This window comes from Lutra lutra, chromosome 17, assembly GCF_902655055.1.
Source record: "Lutra lutra chromosome 17, mLutLut1.2, whole genome shotgun sequence".
Lineage (NCBI taxonomy): Eukaryota > Metazoa > Chordata > Mammalia > Carnivora > Mustelidae > Lutra > Lutra lutra.
The window spans coordinates 42,808,952-42,828,633 of record NC_062294.1 but is presented as its reverse complement, the minus strand read 5'-3'; the positions used below and the strand labels follow the sequence as shown (position 1 = coordinate 42,828,633).

The following is a 19,682-nucleotide window of genomic DNA, read 5'->3' as shown; positions in this document are numbered from 1 at the left end:
TGTTTGTTTTTCTCTATTGTTTTTCTATTCTCTATTTTTAAAATTCTCATTTAGTATTTCTTAACTTTGCCTAACTCTTGGTTTAGTTCTTTTTCTAGTTCTCTAAGTTGCAAAGTAAGGTTGTTGATTTGAGATCTTTTTTAATATAAGCCTTCTCTCCTCCCTCCCTCCCTCCCTCCCTCCCTTCCTGTGCACGTGCCCATATGGGCAGGAGGTGGAGGGCCAGAAAGAGAGGAAGAGAATCTTAAGCAGACTGTGCATTGAGCGTAAAGCTTGACCTGGGGCTTGATCTCACAATCCTGAGATCATGACCTGAGCCAAAATCAACAGTTGGATACTTAAAAGACCGAACCACCCAGGTGCCCTATGTTTTTGTTTTCTTTCATCTTGGGTATTTTCTAATATTCCTTGTGATTTCTCCTTTGTTCCATTGATTGTTTAAGCATGTATTATTTAATTTCCACAAATATGTGAATTTTCCAATTTGCCTTTTGTCGGTTTCTAACTTCATTCTGTTGAGATTAAATAGTTTGTATAATATCTTTTGAAACCTATTAAGCTTTAATTTGTGACCTAATGTGGTCTATCATGGAAATGTCCCATATGCACTTGTGAACAGTGTTTTCTCTTGATGGTGGCTAGAGTATTGTGTACATTTCTGTTAGATCTGATTGGTTTATTTGTGTTGTTCAAGACCTTTATTTTCTTAATGACTTTTTTCCATTATTGAGAGCAGGGTATTGAAGTCTCCAACTACTGTAGAACTGCTTTTTTCTATCAATTTTTGAGTTATATATTTTCTTGGTCTGTTAATAGTTTCATAAATGTTTATCATTATTATACCTTTTGCCGTATAAAACCTTTTATTATAGAAAATGTCCAAATTTATGTTGTATACTTACTTTTATGGAATGTTTTTCCATCCTTTCACTTTCCACCTAGTTGTGTCTTTGGCTGTAAAGTTAGTCTCCATCGACAGCATATAGTTAGATAATGTTTTAAACATCCATTGTGTCAGTCTGTGTCTTTTGATGGAGAGTTTAATCTATTTACATTAACATCATTATGATGAGGGATTTACTTCTGTGATTTTGCTATTTGTTTTCTCTATGGCTTTTTTGCCCTCCATTTTCTATATTACTATCTTTTTTTAAATTTTTTTAATGTGAAGTGTTTTAATTCCCTTCTCATTTCCTTTTGTGTATATTTTATCACTATTTTCTTTGTGGTTACCATGGAGATTATCTTGAATATTAAAAAATTATTGACACTCTGGGGTGCCTGGGTGGCTCAGTGGGTTAAAGCCTCTGCCTTCGGCTCAGGTCATGGTCCCAGGGTCCTGGGATAGAGCCCCACATCGGGCTCTCTGCTCAACAGGGAGCCTGCTTCCCTTCTTCTCTCTCTGCCTGCCTCTCTGCCTACTTGTGATCTCTGTCTGTCAAATAAGTAAATAAAATCTTCAAAAAATATTTTAAAAATTAATTTAATTCATTTTTTAAAACTATGTAATAGGAAACAACCGTCCTTGCCCCTCCAAGCCTGAGGAAAGGAGGGACAGGCGGCGGAAAGCTGGCCGCACCAGCAGACACTCAGGCCACTTGAGGAACAGACAGCTCTGAGTGGGACACAGCTCTCAGAGGGAGCCCACTGCCACCGATGATGTTCGCACGTCCACGCGACAAGCCCACTGGGGCCACTCTTAGCTCTTTTGTTCGCTGAGCAAAACACTACCTACTCTGGGGCACCAGAATTCTGTCTGCCTTCGGCTCAGGTCATGATCATGGGGTCCCGTGATCAAACCCCATATCAGGCTCCGTGCTCAGTGGGGAGCCTGCTTCTCCCTTTGCCTGCAGCTCTCCCTGCTTCTGCTCATGCTCTCTCTTTCTCTCTGTCAAATAAATAAATAAAATCTTGGGAAAAAAAAAAACTACCTATTCTCAGAAACAGAAGAAAAAGTTGGTCTGACTTAGGAAACTCTGCACTCCTAACACTTGTAAACATTTCATTTGGAATGTTGTGCACATTTCAAACAAATCTAAATGGATAGCAATACAACTAAATTCTAAATGACACCTGGATTCGTTTCCTGAAGGTGCCATAAAAATCACAAACTTGGGAGCTTATGATCACAGAGATTCATGATCTCAGACGCCCAAAGTCAGGGGCTTTGCTTCCTCCAGAGGCTCTAGGGCAGAATCCCTCCCTGCCACTACCAGCTTGGGGGGGGGGGGGTGTCCCAGTGTTCCTTGGCTGATAGTTTTGTAACTCCCCATCTCCACCTCAGTCTTCAAATGGCCTTCCCCTCCCCACTGTGTGTCTCCCATAAGGACATTTTGTCACCAGATTTAAGGCCTGCCTATATAATCCAAGATGATCTCATCTTGAAATCCTTAACTTAATTAGATCTACAAAGACCCTTTCCCCAAACAATGTTACACTCACAGATTCTGAGGGTTCGGCTGGACATATCTTTTGTGGGGGAGGGGCACCATTGAACCTAGCTTGTCACTCCAGAGAAAAGATGGTCAATATCCACCAAAAGAAATGTGCAAGAAAATACTGGCTTTATTCACAGTAGCCCCAGACTGAAACAACCCAAAGGTTCATCCACAATAGGTAGGGTCTCTGGGTGGCTCAGTCGGTTAAGCATCTGCCTTCAGCTCAGGTTATGATCCCGGGGACCTCGGATCGAGCCCCACATCGAGCCCCACATCGGGCTTCCTGCTTGGTAGGAAGCTTGCTTCTCCCTCTCCCTCTCTCCCTGCTTGTGTTCCCTCTCTTGCTGTGTCTCTCTCTGTCAAATAAATAAAATCTTAAAAAAGAAAAGTGAAAAGAGCTCTCCCAGCTCATTTTATAAAGCTAGCATTACCTTGATTCTAAAATACACAATATCATTATGAGAAAGGAAAATTATAAGCATAGATGCAAAAAAATCCCCCCAAATATTAGCAGATTGAATCCTGCAGTTGGGTTTATGCTATGAATGCAAGGACGGTTTAACAAAGAAAATCCATAAATGTAATTCAATATATTAACATATCAAAAGATGCAAAAAAAAAAGCATTCCAAAAAATTCAACATTAATTCATGATTAAAAACTTGCAGCAAGGGGCGCCTGGGTGGCTCAGTGGGTTAAGCCACTGCCTTCGGCTCAGGTCATGATCCCAGGTCCTGGGTTCAAGCCCCACATCGGGCTTTCTGCTCAGCGGGGAGCCTGCTTCCTCCTCTCTCTCTGCCTGCCTCTCTGCCTACTTGCGATTTCTCTCTGTCAAATAAATAAATAAAATCTTAAAAAAAAAAACTTGCAGCAATATGGAAATGGAAATGGATAAGTACTTCATATACACTGTAAGTGTTAAACCAAAAAAGGAAACTCCTAGAAAGCAGAATGTAAGATATAATGGATAGTAAGGGAAAAAACAAGAAAATTAGAGGATAGGGTGCCTGGGTGGCTCAGTGGGTTAAGCCGCTGCCTTTGGCTTGGGTCATGATCTCGGGGTCCTGGGATCGAGACCTGCATGGGTCTTTCTGCTCGGTGGGGACCCTGCTTCCCACTCTGTCTCTGCCTACTTGTGATCTCTGCCTGTCAAATAAATAAATAAAATCTTTTTTTAAAAAGAAGAAAATTAGAAGATAAATCCAGATACTCCAAAAAGAGAGACAACAAAAAACACGGTAGTGAAGAAATTATTAAAGAAATGTTACAAGAAAAATCCCACAACCCAAAATTGGAAGGGACCTACAGAGTGTGGAGCACAATAATAAAATTATACCTATACTCCAATTATACTCCACAATTAAAAAATACAATAAAGACATTTCAGAACATCAGTTCAAAAAACTTCCAGAAAGAAAAAGAAATTACAGTTGAAGCATTATGGATAGAAGGACACCAAACTGTCAATCAATAGGAAATGGGATTAGACATTTTCAGACTTAGGATGTCTCAAAAAATTGCACTCTTTCTCAAGAAGCTTCTAGAAGATATGTCCACCAAAACACAAGGGAGTAAACCAGGAGGGAGATAAGAGGGGAGTCAACCTAGCGAGATGGTGAAGGGAAGTCCCAGTGAGAGAATTCTGCAGCCTGTGAAAGAGCCTCCAGTTCAGTGACTCCAAAGGGGGAAAAAATGACAAATGTTAACTTCAGTTGTAAAGAAAAACAAAAATCTTGCATGGGGACAAAATGGAAATCACTGCACACTACATAGCTCAGTTCTGATTAACATTTTCCTAATCATAATCATAGAATCACTAAGTGTTGACTTCATAAAAATCATGAAATAATGACAAGGAGTTTGAATGGGAGGGAAGGATATTGGTGTGTGGGAAAGGATGTGTGTACTATGTATTATATGTGTGTAAGACCTAATTATCATCGTCCAGTAAAAAGTCAATGGGTAATATATACAGTTAAAAAATCAAGACTGTGTACAAACTTTCTATTTGTAAACATGAAGATTAAGACAGAAGTGTCCACTAAAAGAGAGTGGTTGATTCTGGAGAGTAGAATCAAGGATGAGAAGGCATGAGGTAGAGAAGACAACTGCATGCTGAATAATTTTACCTTTTCTACTATGTGTGTGTATAACTTTGATCAACATAAAAATTTTACATTTTTGTGGTTTTTTTAAAGATTTTACTTATTTATTTGACAGAGAGAGAGATCACCAGTAGGCAGAGAGAGGGGAGGGGAAGCAGGCTCCCTTCTGAGCAGAGAGCCCGATGCGGGACTCGATCCCAGGACCCTGAGATCACAACCCGAGCCGAAGGCAGCTTAACCCACTGAGCCACCCAGGTGCCCCTGATCAACATAAAAATTTTAAAGGTCTGCATTTGTTCAACCCAATAATTTTAATTCTAAGCGTCTATGTGATGGAACTATTAATAATGTACATAAATATTTTTATGCATTTTTAAACTTCTCTAGTCGTAATACTCTGTCTTTTCATCCATGCACTTATGGAAGCCCTCCCTGTGATCAGTGAATGAAGAAATAAAGCTTTTCTTTCCTTTCACTGGGATGTGGGAGATGGTGGGAGGGAAACAATGGGAGAACTGACAGTGTGTGTGTGTGTGTGTGTGTGTGTGTGTGTGTGTGTGTGTGTGCAGTGGGGGGAGAGGTTCCGGGGGTGGAGCCTCAGAGAAGAAACATGGGATGGAGGCAGAGCACATCATTCCACATCCCTCCTCATACGTCTGGTGAGGGGGAGGTCTTTGGAGACCCAGGAAGGAGAAGGTTTTCTACCCAAGATGAGTAAGGCACTTGACAGAAGAAAGAGCTGGAAGTTCCTACTGAAGAACTCAATGTCTGGAGGTTTTCTGAACTCTTCAAAGAACTTCAGAGCATTGCGGGCCTGGGTGGCCCAGCAGGTTGAGCATCATCAGACTCTTGGATTCAGCTCTAGTCATGATCTCAGGGTCATGAGATCAAGCCCCAGGTGGGGCTCCATGCTCAAGAAGGAGTCTGCTTGCGATTCTCTCTCTCCCTCTCCCTTCCCCTCTGATCATCCTAGGCCTCTCTCTCTCTTGCTCTCTCTCTCAAAAAAAGAAAGAAAATCTTAAAAAGAACTCTACAGCATTTCACGTGGGCAGAAAACACACCCAGACTTTAACTTCCTTTTTCTGCACCACAGAAAAGGAACAGGAACAGGAGAGGAACAGGAAAAGGGAGTAGGACACAGATCATTGGCCATTATTTGAGAAGACAAAGCCAGCTCTCTTCTGTGGTGCTGACAGTGTGTCTACATGTGCCATCTCTCAGGGCTCTGTGCCCACCACAGCACTTGAGTGCCTTGGGCTGGATTGCTTTTCTCTCTATGCTTACACCCCTACTCCCCCCTTCCCCATTTAACTTGGCAAATCCCTCCACTTGATTCGTGATTCGTTCGTTCCATAAATATTTTGTTAAAGTGCTGGCGATATGACAGGAAATCAGTGTTCTTGCATTCAAGAACGCTATAATGACATCGTTATCATTTTGCTAGCATATACTAAGAATTTAGCGCATCCTTGGTGAAACTTGTGTTGAACATGAGAAATCATAGAAGTCAGTGGACATTTAATAGGAGATTAACTGATAATTCTAGAATAAAAAAACAAACCCTCAATTTGGGGAAGGAGAACTGAGGAGGAAGGACAAAGCTAAAGTCCCCAGAAGTGCTCTGGAACAGTGAGTGAGGAAAGAAGTCGGTTATTGCCACTTTCTGGAAATAGCACTTAGCAAATGAGGACATTTTGTAAAGTGATTTCTTGTCCTAAATTTGCCTGACTCATCCTGCGAACTCCAGCTTATCCATTCACCTCCCTGTCACTCCACTTCCCACATCCATTGTTAACCTAGTCTCAGCCTATGCGGTGGGTCTAGGTACAGTGCGAATGAAGTCCTGTACATTAAAGGGCACTGGATTACAAACCGCCTTATCAATGGGCAAGGAGAAAGGTTTTTAATAGTCCCTCCTTGGGGTCATGGGGTGGCTCAGTCGGTTGGGCAACTAATTCTTGATTTCAGCTCAGGTCATGATCTCAGGATCCTGAGACCGAGCCCCACCTCCAGCTCTGTGCTGGATGTGGAACCTGCTTAAGATTCTCTTTCTCCCCTCCTCTGCCCCTCCCCCGCAAAGAAAAAAAATTTTTTAAGTTCTTCCTAAAAAAAAAAAAAAAAAAAAAAAAGTTCTTCCTAAGGGGGCTGAGCTCCTCTGTCCTCCAGGTACCTTCTTTCTTGAACTCCCCCTCCCTGGTTCCACCATTACAAGGGAGAGGGGTGGGGGGACTTCTACCCCCAGCGGGGGTGCCTGGGTGCTAGTGCCAGTGTAACTAGCCTTGTGCATGGTGCTTCCTTGGCAGACATTCCTGCAGGGGAGAATCAACATGTCAAGGTGCTTTTCAAGGTGACAGCCAGGAGGCAGCGTCATGATCAGGGATCACAGACCAAGAGGTACCACCACCAAGCAAGAGGCAGGGGAACTAGATTTTCTGCCTGAGGAGTGGCTGTTTGAATCCCGTCTTAGAAGCACTTTGAATATTCGAGAACACTTCCTCAGTGTTTCACATTGGCCCCAACTCCACCACAACCCCCGGGGTCCCAGAGGTCTGGTCTTGCATCCCAGGAGAGCCCCAATGCTTTGTGTCCCTCTCCAGTGTCTACACCCAGGCGGTGTGCCCGCTCCAGCACAGCTCTGTTCGCACACCAGGCTCTCTACAGTCAGGAATGAGCTAGACTTGCAGAGAATCTCGTCCTCGGGTGCACGTGAAAATACTCAGGGGAGCCTTTAACACTCTGGCCTCTGGGTGGTTAAAATCAGACTCCACAACACCTTCTGGGTCAGAGAGGCCAGGACACTGCAGTCTTACCACCTGCACACCCAATGGCAGAGCGCAATTTTGCTTTTGGCTCCTCCCACTATCACTATCCCACGACCTGTTTATTTACTGTGTCATCCGTGTATTTATTCATTCGGAAGACTTCTTACAGCCGTAGTGTGTCTTGGCATTGAGTAGGATCTGGGGTTGTGTCAATAAGTAAGATGTGTTCCTTGTGCCGAGTGAACTAATGAAATATTTTTTCCTGTAGATAGATTTCATTGAGCAACCATCATGACTAAACCTTTTATATCGAAGTACAGGTTTTTGCAAATGCTGTAAATTACCTCCCACCCTTCACCTATGTTGTAGCTAGCAATCTGAAGGACAGAGAAATTGGGTGACCAGGCCATTTCACAGTTTTTATGGATTCAAATCAGCCGTAGGAGACTTGAAACTCCTTATTCTTCACCGTTTGCCACACTGGATTAAACCTTGACTCACTCTGGACGACCCATGCACCCCCAGGGTTGGACGCAGGCCTGGACGGAAGTCATCCCACACAGGGAACCCAAACCAGGGCAGCCAAGGAGAATTATTCCCTAGTGTTTTCCTTTTACCCACTTTCCACCCAGTCTGCTGTCCGTACCTGCTCCTGGGGTATGCACAACTTCCTCGGGGTCTGCTCCGGGTTCATACCATTCAAGGACTCTGCTGCTCCTGTCAATAAATTCGAGCAATATTTTTTATTTGATGGATCCTTCAGCATCAACGTTTTAATTTGAGAATCACCTAAGAAATGATAGTTAATGGCATTTCTCTAATGCTTTAGAATTTACAAAGTGGTCTCACATACAGGATAAAGTCTAGATGGAAAATCTGTGGCTTGAGGGAAAGTTAAATCTGGAATTAGAATCCAAATCTTTAGACTTTTCTGTGACAAAACTTCCATGTTTCCACGGAAGAGGTTCTATAAGAGAGAGAAGGTTTGGGAATGATGTCAGGGGATCGGCAAGGTGTGTGACAAGAAGCATGAGGAATTCTGTAGAAAAGGGGGAATCTTGTAAGTTAGTAGACATTTTGTAGGAGAATGAATGAAAAACTAAATACGGAGGGAGGAAATAGGGAGATGTGTCTGTAAAATGATAGGAGGGATCGATGAGATTGTAAAAGAGAGAGTGAGGACACAGTTCTCAGACACTCATCTACACTGACCAGGAATGGAAGCCAGGAGCTCTCTCTTGCTGTGTCCAGAACAGAGCATAATGCTTGGAAGCGAGTAAGCTAGACCTTGGATAAAGGCTGCCTTATCAACCACGTGCCATCAGGACACGCTCTTTTTAAACATTTTTATTTATTTATTTATTTATTTATTTGAGAGTGAGAAAGAGAGCATGTGAGTTGGGGGGAGGGGGCAGAGGGAGAGAGAGAATCCTCAAGCAGACTCCTCGCTGAGTGCAAAGCCCGAGGAGGGGCCGATCCCAGGACCCTGAGATCACGAAGTCAGGATTCTGACAAATGGGGGGCCTTGGTGGCTCAGTGGATTAAAGCCTCTGCTTTCAGCTCAGGTCATGATTCCCAGCATCCTGGAATTGAGCCCGACATTGGGCTCTCTGCTCAGCAGGGAGCCTGCTTCCTCTTCTCTCTCTCTACCTGCCTCTCTGCCTACTTGTGATCTCTGTCAAATAAATAAATAAAATCCTTAAAAAAAACAAAAGGAGGGCGCCTGGGTGGCTCAGTGGGTTAAGCCGCTGCCTTCGGCTCAGGTCATGATCCCAGGGTCCTGGGATCGAGTCCCGCATCGGGCTCGCTGCTCAGCAGGAAGCCTGCTTCCCTTCCTCTCTCTCTGCCTGCCTCTCTGCCTACTTGTGATCTCTCTCTGTCAAATAAATAAATAAAATCTTTAAAAAAAAATCTTAAAAAAAACAAAAACAAAAGGAGTCTGACGCTTAACCAGCTGAACCCCCCAACTCCCCAAAGTGCGGTTCTTAGAAGCAATCCCTTATCCCAGTGTCTTCAGAGAAGTTCTGCTTCCCTCGCTGAATTCAGACAGATAGACAGCGATGGTATGATGAGTGGTTCCAGGGAACAGAACTGAAGGATAGGAATCTGGACTGGGTACTCTTATTTGATTAGATTTAACCATGTTCATGCCCCTGTTTCTGATGGTAGAGGAGACGGCAGTTGTTCGTGGTGGGCAGTGACACACCAGTGACTAAAGTTATTGCCTGTTGAAACGTAATGCCTGACGTGAAGCGCTGATTGCCAAGGCCTCCATTTCAATAGACATCCACTCCAGATAAACATATCGCCAGCTATAGGATGCAGCTACTAGTAAAATAACCAGATAAGGAACTAGGCACCCCCACACCCATGAAGTTCTCCTTTCAGAAGACACTGGGTGATGGCGAAAACTGGCATTTCTTGGGGCACCTGGTATTTCTCGGTTTTGGCTCAAGCCATGATCTCAGTGTCGTGAGATGGAGGCCCGTGTTGGGCACCCTGCTCAGCACAGAGTCTGCTTTAAGATTCTCTCCCGCTGCCCCTCCCACTGTGTATGCGCTCTCTCTCTCTCAAATAAATAAATACATCTTAAAATGAGGCTCCTTGCGTGACCCTGCATCAGTCTCCTGTGCCTTGATTTCCCACTCTAATGCTTCAAATTAGCCAATATAGAGTGACCTCGTGAAACCTAATAAAGACCCTAGTAAGACCCTAATAAAGGCAGAGCCCCAGGTCTGTATTTTCTCTCTCTCTCTGTCTGTGACCTCACTCTGCGGCCCCGACATGCCAAGACTTGTGAGTAATTAGTCTTGTTTTTCAAAATTCCCCGACGGTTTTCCACTAAGTGCATCCTGCAATCAAAGGAAGAGCAACAAGATCCAGTCCAGCCACATACGGGCCCTGCTGGGGGAAATGTCTGGGGCTCCCTACAAATAATATGGGCCTGGCGAGGGCCTCAGGTGTTCCTAGCTGAGAACATCACCTTCGGACAGGCTGGGACCAACACGACACCTGTAATCAAGATACCTGTGCTGAAGCGTCTCTGCGGTAAGGCTCTAGACGACCAACCACATCGTTGCGGCCACAGATCATTTTAGCAAAAATCTAAAAAGGAGTATAATGAGGTCTGTTGGTTGCTTCAAAGTACACAAAGAAGATGAGCTCAGGGCTTCAAATTCTCAGCTCAAGGTCAGGGTAAGGGATAGACAGCTTTTATGGCCGTCCTAAAAGAAACCCTTATTTCCCTCCACCACCAAGTTGAGATTTCTGAAACCTGAACCCAAAGTCTAATCCTGGGATGGCTGGATTATAATACAGATCCAATCCCCAACTTCGCGTGGTCTCCTGTTAAGGCAAAAGCATCTCAGAGATTGGAAAACCCAGGGGTTATAAGAAAACAGCTGGTTGACTCAGGGATGTGTACGGGCTGTAGTTGGGTTATATGAGAGGGAAAAGGAAGATACAAAATGTTCGTGAATAGCGTGGCGACTCCATTTAATCCTCAGAGGCTGGAATCCCGAAGAGTGGTCCCTGTGAGCAGAGGGTGGCTTGGCTGAAGTTTCAGAGAGAACAGTGAGAAGCCATGCAATGCTGGCATGTAGTTTGGGGTTCAAGTCTCGTAAAAACGGATAGCACTATCCTTTGAGGCAGTTGTTGGTAAGAACTTGTGTATTTTGAAAGGAACAGCATCAGAAACACTCCTAGCATAAAATGGACAGCTTGATTACTAGTAACTTGGTGGCTTTATATCCATTTTCTTCTGAAAGTTCACAGCAGCTGAGCCAGGAATCAAACCCGTGCCTAAGCACAGACTCGGAGATGTGAATATCACTGTCCTTCATCTCCTGAGCTGGCATGAAAACAAATTTCCTTAAGGACGTACAAAAATATACTAGTAAATTAAAAACATAAATCACAAACACTAATCTTGGAACTATAATTTGCAAAGACAGGCTGAGAAAGAAGGAGGACACCTAAAAAGAGATATAAACCCCCAAAGAAATCTTAAAAGTAACCTGAGAGGCACTGTTTCCACACCACAGACAATAAGGGATCAGACTCAAGCACCTTGACAACCAAGTCTCATGAAAAATGCTAGGGAATTCTTTTTGGATGACTTGAAAGGGGATTTCTAAATTCAATGGAAAGAATTGAAAAGGAAATAGTAATACTTTGAAAACAATCAGTAATAAAGAGGCACTAGGAGACATCAACAGACATTTCTCCAAAGAAGACAAACAGATTCCCAATAGACACATGAAACGATGTTCAACGTCACATCGTCAGGGAAATGCAAATCAACAGTACAAGGAGAGATCACCTCACACCCGTCAGAACGGCTGAAATCAGCAACACAAGAAACAACAGGTGTTGGCAAGAATGTGGAGAAAAAGGAGCCGTCTTACACTGTTGGTGGGAATGCAAACTGGTAGAGTCACTCTGGGGAAAAATGTATGGAGGGTCCTCAAAAAGTTAAAAATAGAATTAACCATATGATCCAGGAATCCCACTACCGCGTATTTTTCCACAGGACACAAAAACACTAATTTGAAAGGATACAACCACTCCTTTGTTTACAGTAGTGTTATTTACAAGAGCCAAGTTATGGAAGCAGCCCAAGTGTCCATCAAGAGACAAACAGATAAAGAAGGTGTGGTACACACACACATGCACACACACACACAGACACACACACACACTGGAATAGTATTCAGCCATAAAAAGAATGAAACTTTGGGGCACCTGGGTGACTCGGTCGATTAAGCTTCCAACTCTTGGTTTAAGCTCAAGGGTCCCGGTAACCAGCCCACGGTTGGGTCCATGTTCAGTGTGGCGTCTACTTGAGATTCTCTCTCTCTCTTTCTCTGCCCTCCCGCTCATGCTCTCTCTCTCTAAAATAAATAAATAAAATAAGTAAATAATAAATAAATAAATATATAAAATCTTTAAAAAAAGAATGAAATCTTACCATTCCAATTATATGGATGGAAACTGGAGCGTATAATGCTTAGTGAAATAAGGTAGGCAGAGAAAGACAAATACCATATGATTTCACTCATACCTGGAATTTAAGAAACAGAACAAAGGAACAAAGAAAATAAAGAGACAAACCAAGAAACAGACTCTTTACTAGAGAGAACAAACGGATGGTTCCTGGAGGGAAGATGGGTGGGCAGCATATGCCATTACAGATTTCCAGAACCCAATGAATATGAGACTTAGCCCAACACAAAATCATCCCAGAGAAGAGAATTCATCCCAGATAGCAGAACTTGGGATTCTCACAAGAGCCTGCACTTTAGTTAAGACTAGGAAATTTATTATCTGCATAGACAGTAGATGGCTTTTGAGCTAAAACTGTGAAACTGAATTAAAGGAAATGTCACTGAACATGGAATCGGGAGGCCCGAAGGGGGAGCTCTCATACTGTATCACTCCTCACAGCCCCTTGCAGAGCCAACAGGAAGAGAACTACTTTGCATTTTCCAACAGGAGGAAGCCTCCTTTACTACCCCAGGATGGGGAAGGAAGATTTCCTCCTTGCCCAGCAACAGCCCAGCCAATGAGAGACTGTCACAACTCAACTAATGAAAAGGAACTAGACTTTGGACTCCCCGTTGACTCCCATGGACTTTTTGTTTACAACAGCCTCTCCCAACTCCCCACTTTTCTCCATAAAAGAACATTCTTCTCCTTTGTTCTTTGGACTTCCCTATGGTTTTGCTGTAGTTTGCCAGTCTGGAGATGTAATTCTCTGCAATTTCTGAATAAACCCATTTTGTTGGTAAAATCACTGACAGTTTTCTTTTCAAGGTTAACCCAAGCCAGAGCTTCTAGTGAGTATTAAGTGTCGGACTCCAAGTTACTGAACCCAGTAGAACAAAGAAGGTCCTCCACATATTGAGAGAGCACTGAATTATAAGAGAAGCCCAGAGTCTTCAGATTTACACAAAATATTCAGGTAAAACAAGTAGGGATGTTGGAAAAACCTTGGAGCACGACAGTCCAGGTACACTGTTGATTTTCACATAGGAGGGCGAAAAGGGATTGGGAGTTACATACAGGGGGTCTGCTGAAGAAAACAGAGTGTAAATCAACCATGACGAAAGAAGTGGTGTCAGAGGGTATAAAAGCAATGATAGTGCTGGGGTTGAAAAAACAATACGCATTTTACAATTTTATTTATGGCTCATAATTTTTGTACAAATTGGCAACACTTTCCATGAGACAGGTAGGGAGGGTCAGAATTGAGCCAGATTTATAGGACACACAGTCAGTGTCTGCTGAGAACTGGAGAACTGCATTGATCTTACAGAGCTCAGAAATGGACCCATATAAATGGAGTCAACTTATCTGTGACAAATGAGCAAAACGGTTTGATGGAGAGAGGGTAATCTTTCCAACAAATGGCACTGGAACAACTGGACATCCCCATATGAAAATAAATAAATAAAGAGGGTATCTAGAATCTAGACAAAGACCTTTCATCTCCACAAATATTAACTCGAAATTGTTCACAGTCCTAAATTTTTTTTAAAGATTTTATTTATTTATTTGACAGAGAGAAATCACAAGTAGGCAGAGAGGCAGGCAGAGAGAGAGAGGGAGAAGCAGGCTCCCTGCTGAGCAGACAGCCTAATGTGGAGCTCAATCCCAGGACCCTGAGATCATGACCTGAGCTGAAGGCAGAGGCTCAACCCACTGAGCCTCCCAGGCGCCGAAATTTAAAGCACAAAACTGCAAAACAAAATCTGAATCACCTTGGTTTGGCTGTGACTTTTTATATACGTACCAAAGGATGAGCCATAAAAGAAAGAAATTGATGAACTGGGCTTCCTTCAAATTAAAAACTTCTGCTCTGTGAAAGGGACTGTCAATAGAATAAGAAGACAACCTTCAAATGGGGAGGGCATTTTTTACAAAATGTGTATCTGATAAAGGACAGTGACTAAAATGAAGGAATTTTAACTCGACAGAGAATGTAAACCACCCAATAAAAACTGGGCAAAAGGAACAGACACCTCCCCAAAGAGACACAGAGGGAGAGTAAGCATATGAAAAGATGCTCACCACCACATATTATTAGGGAAATGCAAATTAACACCACAGTGTCATACCACTACACACCTCTCAGAATGCCACAGTCCAAAAGACCGACAACACCAAATGCTGATGAGGATGTGGAGCAACAGGAACTCTCATTCATTGCTGGTGGGAAAGCAAAATGGTACATTGGCTTTGGAGAAAATTTGGCAATCTCTTGCAAAACTCAACAGACTCTTAACACAATTCAGCAGTTGCACTCCATGGTATTTCCTCGAAAGAAGCGAAAACTTCTGTCCACACACACAAACTTGCATATGGATGTTTATAGCAGTTTTATTCATAATCGCCAGAAACTGGAAGTAACCAAGATGTCCTTCAGTAGGTGAATGGAAATGTAAACCATGGTCCATTCAGACAATGGAATATTATGCAGTGCTAAAAAGAAATGAGCTACCAAGCTATGAAAGACTTAGAGGAAACTTAAGTGTATACCACGAAGTGAAAGAAGCCAATATGAAGAGGCTAAATAGTGTATCATTCCAACGAGATGCCATTCTGGAAAAGGAAAAATCATGGAGGCAGTAAAAAGGCCAGTAGTGTTGAGGAGTTCCTGGGGGAAGAAGGGGTGGACGGATGAGTAGATGGAACACAGGGGATTTGTTTACGGCAATGAAAGTACTTTGTATGCAAGTATAATGGTGACTACAAGATGTAGAGGTCACTTTTAGGCAAAGAGGCTTGAGCAATGGGATGTACAGAGGGCCCACAGGGACCCCCCAGCTGAATCCAGACAGGCCCATCCTCAAAATCTCCACAGGCCCTAAATGACCACTGGGCTACTTACAACCAGGCACAGTTACCAAAAATGGAGAATTCCATCCATCCATACCTCTTCATCTCCCTCCTTTAAAAACAGTCCCCACCCACTGCCACCTTGCACACGGCCTCTCCTCTGCTGTCCTTCCCCTTCTCCACTGCGGTGTATTCAATGCATGGCAATCTCCTTTGTTCTGCTTCAGATGAACTCTTTCAGGCCCACGCCACCGGCTTCCATCCAATTGTCGCTCCACATCTGGGGGCCTCATCTGATCTGGAGAGACACCCCATTTAGACACCACATGTGATAAATATTTGTCAAAACCCATAGAAAGTGAGGCACGTAGGCGAGGTCTGAGGACCCAGAGGGGGTCCTATAGGACCAGCCAAGAGCATCCTTGGCTTTGTGCAGGAAGGAGATCAAACACAAGCCCTCAGGAAGTAAGAGCAGGGTTTATTGAAGGTGTAGAGAGAGTAGATGCGGAGAGAACATCTGGTAGGCTTGAAAGGAAAGGAGAAAGAGTCATCTTTGTTTGGGGTCTAGACTTTCTTTTTTTTTTTTTAAGATTTTATTTATTTATTTGACAGAGAGAGATCACAAGCAGGCAGAGAGGCAGGCAGAGAGACAGGAGGAAGCAGGCTCCCTGCTGAGCAGAGAGCCCGATGCGGGACTCGATCCCAGGACTCTGAGATCATGACCTGAGCCGAAGGCAGCGGCTTAACCCACTGAGCCACCCAGGCGCCCCGGGGTCTAGACTTTCTATTGGCGATGGTGATCTGGTACACATGTCCTCTTAGGCATCCAGGACCTGGTCTAACAAGGGTGAGTACTCAGGTGTTCTCTCTAAGTCACCTAATACCCTGGAGCCAGGGGTCTTGGCCTCAAGGTGTCTGGAGTCATGGCTTGGAAAACGTATATGACAACCTCACTTGATCAATCCTTTAGGTGTTAGCTATTCTGCTAGAAGACTCCAGAGAAATCATGAACTCCTTGACCTTCACAAGGACGACATACATCAAGGCCTGTGTAAGGTGGGGGTGCAGGTCCTAGGAGGAACAGAGACAGGAAAAGGAAAAAAAAATAGTTTTGTTTTGTTTTTTAAGTAGGATTCCTTCAGTTTCCCTTTCTCAAAAGTACAACATAGGGAACTCTAATGTAAACTATGGATTCATATGGGGAACTTGGAATATTCATCCCTTTGTCCCATTTTGAGTACTATGATTTATTTTTAAAGATTTTATTTACCCATTTGAGACAGAGAGAGACGGAACATAAGCAGGGGGAGGGTCTGAGTTAGAGGGAGAAGCAGGCTCTCTGTCAAGCAGGAAACCTGATGTGGGGCTCAATCCCAGGACCCTGAGATCATGACCTGAGCTGAAGGCAGGCGCTTAACTGACTGAGCCACCCAGGCGCCCCAAGTACTATGATTTTTAGGGTATGCATGGTAATGCCATCGTTCTAAGTCCACAGGAGATAATATTCACATTTGATACAGAGAATGCACTATTAGAGAAGTCACAGACACATGCCTTTCTCAGATCCTCACCCCTCTCTCCCCGAAGATTCTGCCTGGAATCACTTTTCATTGTTCTTAAGTTATAGTCCTTAGAATCGCATTTTATGGCGGTTATTTTTCCATTAAAATTTTCCTTTGGGGATTGAAATAATCTTCTTTCAGTTATCTTTTTTCTTGGGACACACTTTTGCTATGTACAGAAACTTAGGTGGTTGTAATTTCTTCAGTAGTTTAAAAGGTCCTTGCACATGTCCCTGAACCATAGGTTATACTGGGAGTGAGAGGTGACAAGTAACCTATTTTGTTATAGTTTCCTGGGATTAGGTTAGGTTAGGAGCATAAGTACTAAGACTGAGATTGAGGCAGTGACTGGATAGGGTTTTGGGGCTGTCACATAAAATAGAGGCAATGAGTGTTGAAAGCACAAAGGAATAAAAAATGCGTATTTGGTTACCAAATTGATGAATTGTATTGAAACTCGTGATACGCTCATCCATCTCTCTTTTTAAAAAGGATTTATTTATTCATTTGAAAGAGAGAGAGAGAGAAAGAGTGAGAGTCAGGGGAGGGCCAGAGGGAAAGGTAGAATCTCCAGCAGACTCCCGGCTGAGCGCAAGCCTGACACAGGGCTCGACCTCACAGCCCCTGAGACCATGACCTGAGCCGAAATCAAGAGCGAGATGCTTAACTGACTGAGCCACCCAGGTGCCCTCAGCAATCTCTTTTTCTCCTTCTGTAAACTTTGCTTCCCTCCCTTTAATTTGGACCATGTAAATGAGTTTGGGGGCAATGAAAAATGGACAGAAGCGACTGTGAGATTATGTCCTCATTATGTCTTCATGTCGTGCCTCGTTCTGGTATGGCCTCCTTGGGCCTTGGTTTCCAGTTCTCCAGGAATCAGTGGTCCCTGGTGGGCTGCATGTACGGGTAGTGGACTGACTGAGCCTTGATGAGGACAAGGCCTGGTAACCTCCAGCTGATGGACCTCAAAGGGGATGTCTCATGATCAGATATTTGAACCTGGATTTGGCTGTTCTGAAGGCCACAGGATAGTCAGGAGAGGGGCAAGTGTTGGTTCCTGTGACAAAGATATTCTCCTTGACCAACTTCTACTTAGGCTCTTCTGAATTCTCTTCTCAACAAGGCCCTGATGTTCAGACTTCCATGTTCCTGTCTGTGTTGTAGCAAGAATCCCAAATCATTTTGACCAGAACTACCCTCCATATCTGATCACTGGTGATATCTGATCAGGTCCCTCATTCCCCAACACCCCCTACCTGACAGGTGATGATCCCAGTGGGCCTTCAGCAAGAATCCTGTTAGGTTTAGTCAGAACCTCTCTTACCCCTCATGTCTTCTCTTAGTAATTTCCCATCCCTGAACCCCCACCTCTTCCTTGGCTATAAATTCCCACTTTTCTTTCTACCTGGATCTCAATCCCCCTCTCTCACTATAAGCTCCTATGGCAGTGGTCCCTATACCTAGCACAATAGGGCCTGAGAATTGAGTCTGCCTTATCATTCCTCAGCAAGTGTCTTGAATAATTTTTTCTTCAATGCATAAGAATTAGACATGAGTGATGACATGACACCCTGTGTAATGAACTTGACACCATGTCATTTCCATGATGTCCACTCAAGCCTGAGGTGCTAACATCTAACCCTGATGTTCTCCAACGTTGAATCATGTGATCTGTAAGAATCCGTCCCTTACATAATAGGCCTACCTTTTGTTTATGAAACTCTCCTGCATGATGTATTTTTTTCTGATGTATTTTAAATAAAATAGCCAAATGGTAAAAGGGTGCTTTCATGTAAACATTATCATCATCACCCATGCCGTTTTTTGCTGAATTAGAGAATCATTATTTTGACAAATATCCCAGTTATCCTGTAGAGAGCTGTCTCTGATTTGCCCTCTAACTGTGGGACTTGGGATGACAATGTTGTTGCTGCTGCTGATGGCTCTTACCTACGTAGCAGTAAACACGTGTGGGCCCTGTTACGTACCAAGAGACAGACACAAAAACACACGCACGCGCCAGCACGAGACTGGGCCCCACCTGCAGAACTTCCGAGTCCCTAGGTTTGCATTGTAGCCCAAGACCTTGCATTTTTAACAAATGGTGCTTCTGCTGGTTTGAGGAGCACTGAATTAGAGCTACGTTCACTATGAGTAAACAGACCCTGCAGATCAGGTGTTGATTTTTCATTAGTCAGTGTGAACCTGGGTCCTCCAGAAGGTCTGAAAGTGTAAGGGCCTACTTAGCCAGAGCGACTCCATGTCGGTGAAACAGCCATTTTGTTGTTTGTGCAGTGAAACTTAACACTGACCCTGTTCCCCCCGCCACCCTAGAGGAACTTACTTAGAATCAAGTCTGGGAAACCAGTAAAATATGGTCGACCAGTCCCTGATAACAGAGCCCAAACACAAGGTCGGGTCAGGTCAGGGGGAGATAACAGAGCCCAGAATACAAGGACGAGTCAGGCCAGGTGGAGACATCCAATCCGTAAAGCACACAGACTATCTCCCTAACCACCAAAGAATGTAAACCCCACCTTTTGGGCGCCAATTCTGACCAGAGTGATAGGTTCGTTCAAACAGCTACTATAGGGTAAATTGTAATTCAATTGCCCACCTGCATGTGACCTACCATGACTGCAACTTTCCCTGTGTGTTACAATCTCATTGGCCAGGCTCAACTACATGGCCTTTGCCCTATAAAAGCTAGTCTGTGAGGGGCGCCTGGGTGGCTAAGTGGGTTAAGCCTCTGCCTTCGGCTCAGGTCGTGATCAGGGTCCTGGGATCAAGTCCCGCATCAGCCTCTCTGCTTAGCAGGGAGCCTGCTTTTTCCTCTCTCTCTCTCTGCTTGCCTGTCTACCTACTTGTGCTCTCTCTCTGTCAAATAAATAAATAAAATCTTAAAAAAAAAAAAAAAAAGCTAGTCTGTGAGCGTGCAGGTGGTTGCTCTCTCTGTAAGAGATACCCCAGCCCGTCC

At 43.8% G+C, this 19,682-nt stretch overlaps 1 long non-coding RNA gene across 1 annotated transcript in view; it reads right to left on the bottom strand.

Annotated features, from left to right (window-relative positions):
* Positions 1-19,682, bottom strand: part of LOC125088473 (uncharacterized) — a 56,170-nt gene that overhangs the window by 36,191 nt on the left and 297 nt on the right. Inside the window, exons 2-3 of the long non-coding RNA XR_007123709.1 lie at positions 16,098-16,214; positions 7,951-8,021 (exon numbers count right to left, since the gene is read on the bottom strand). This is a non-coding gene — a long non-coding RNA (uncharacterized LOC125088473). The remainder of the gene's footprint in view (positions 1-7,950; positions 8,022-16,097; positions 16,215-19,682) is intronic.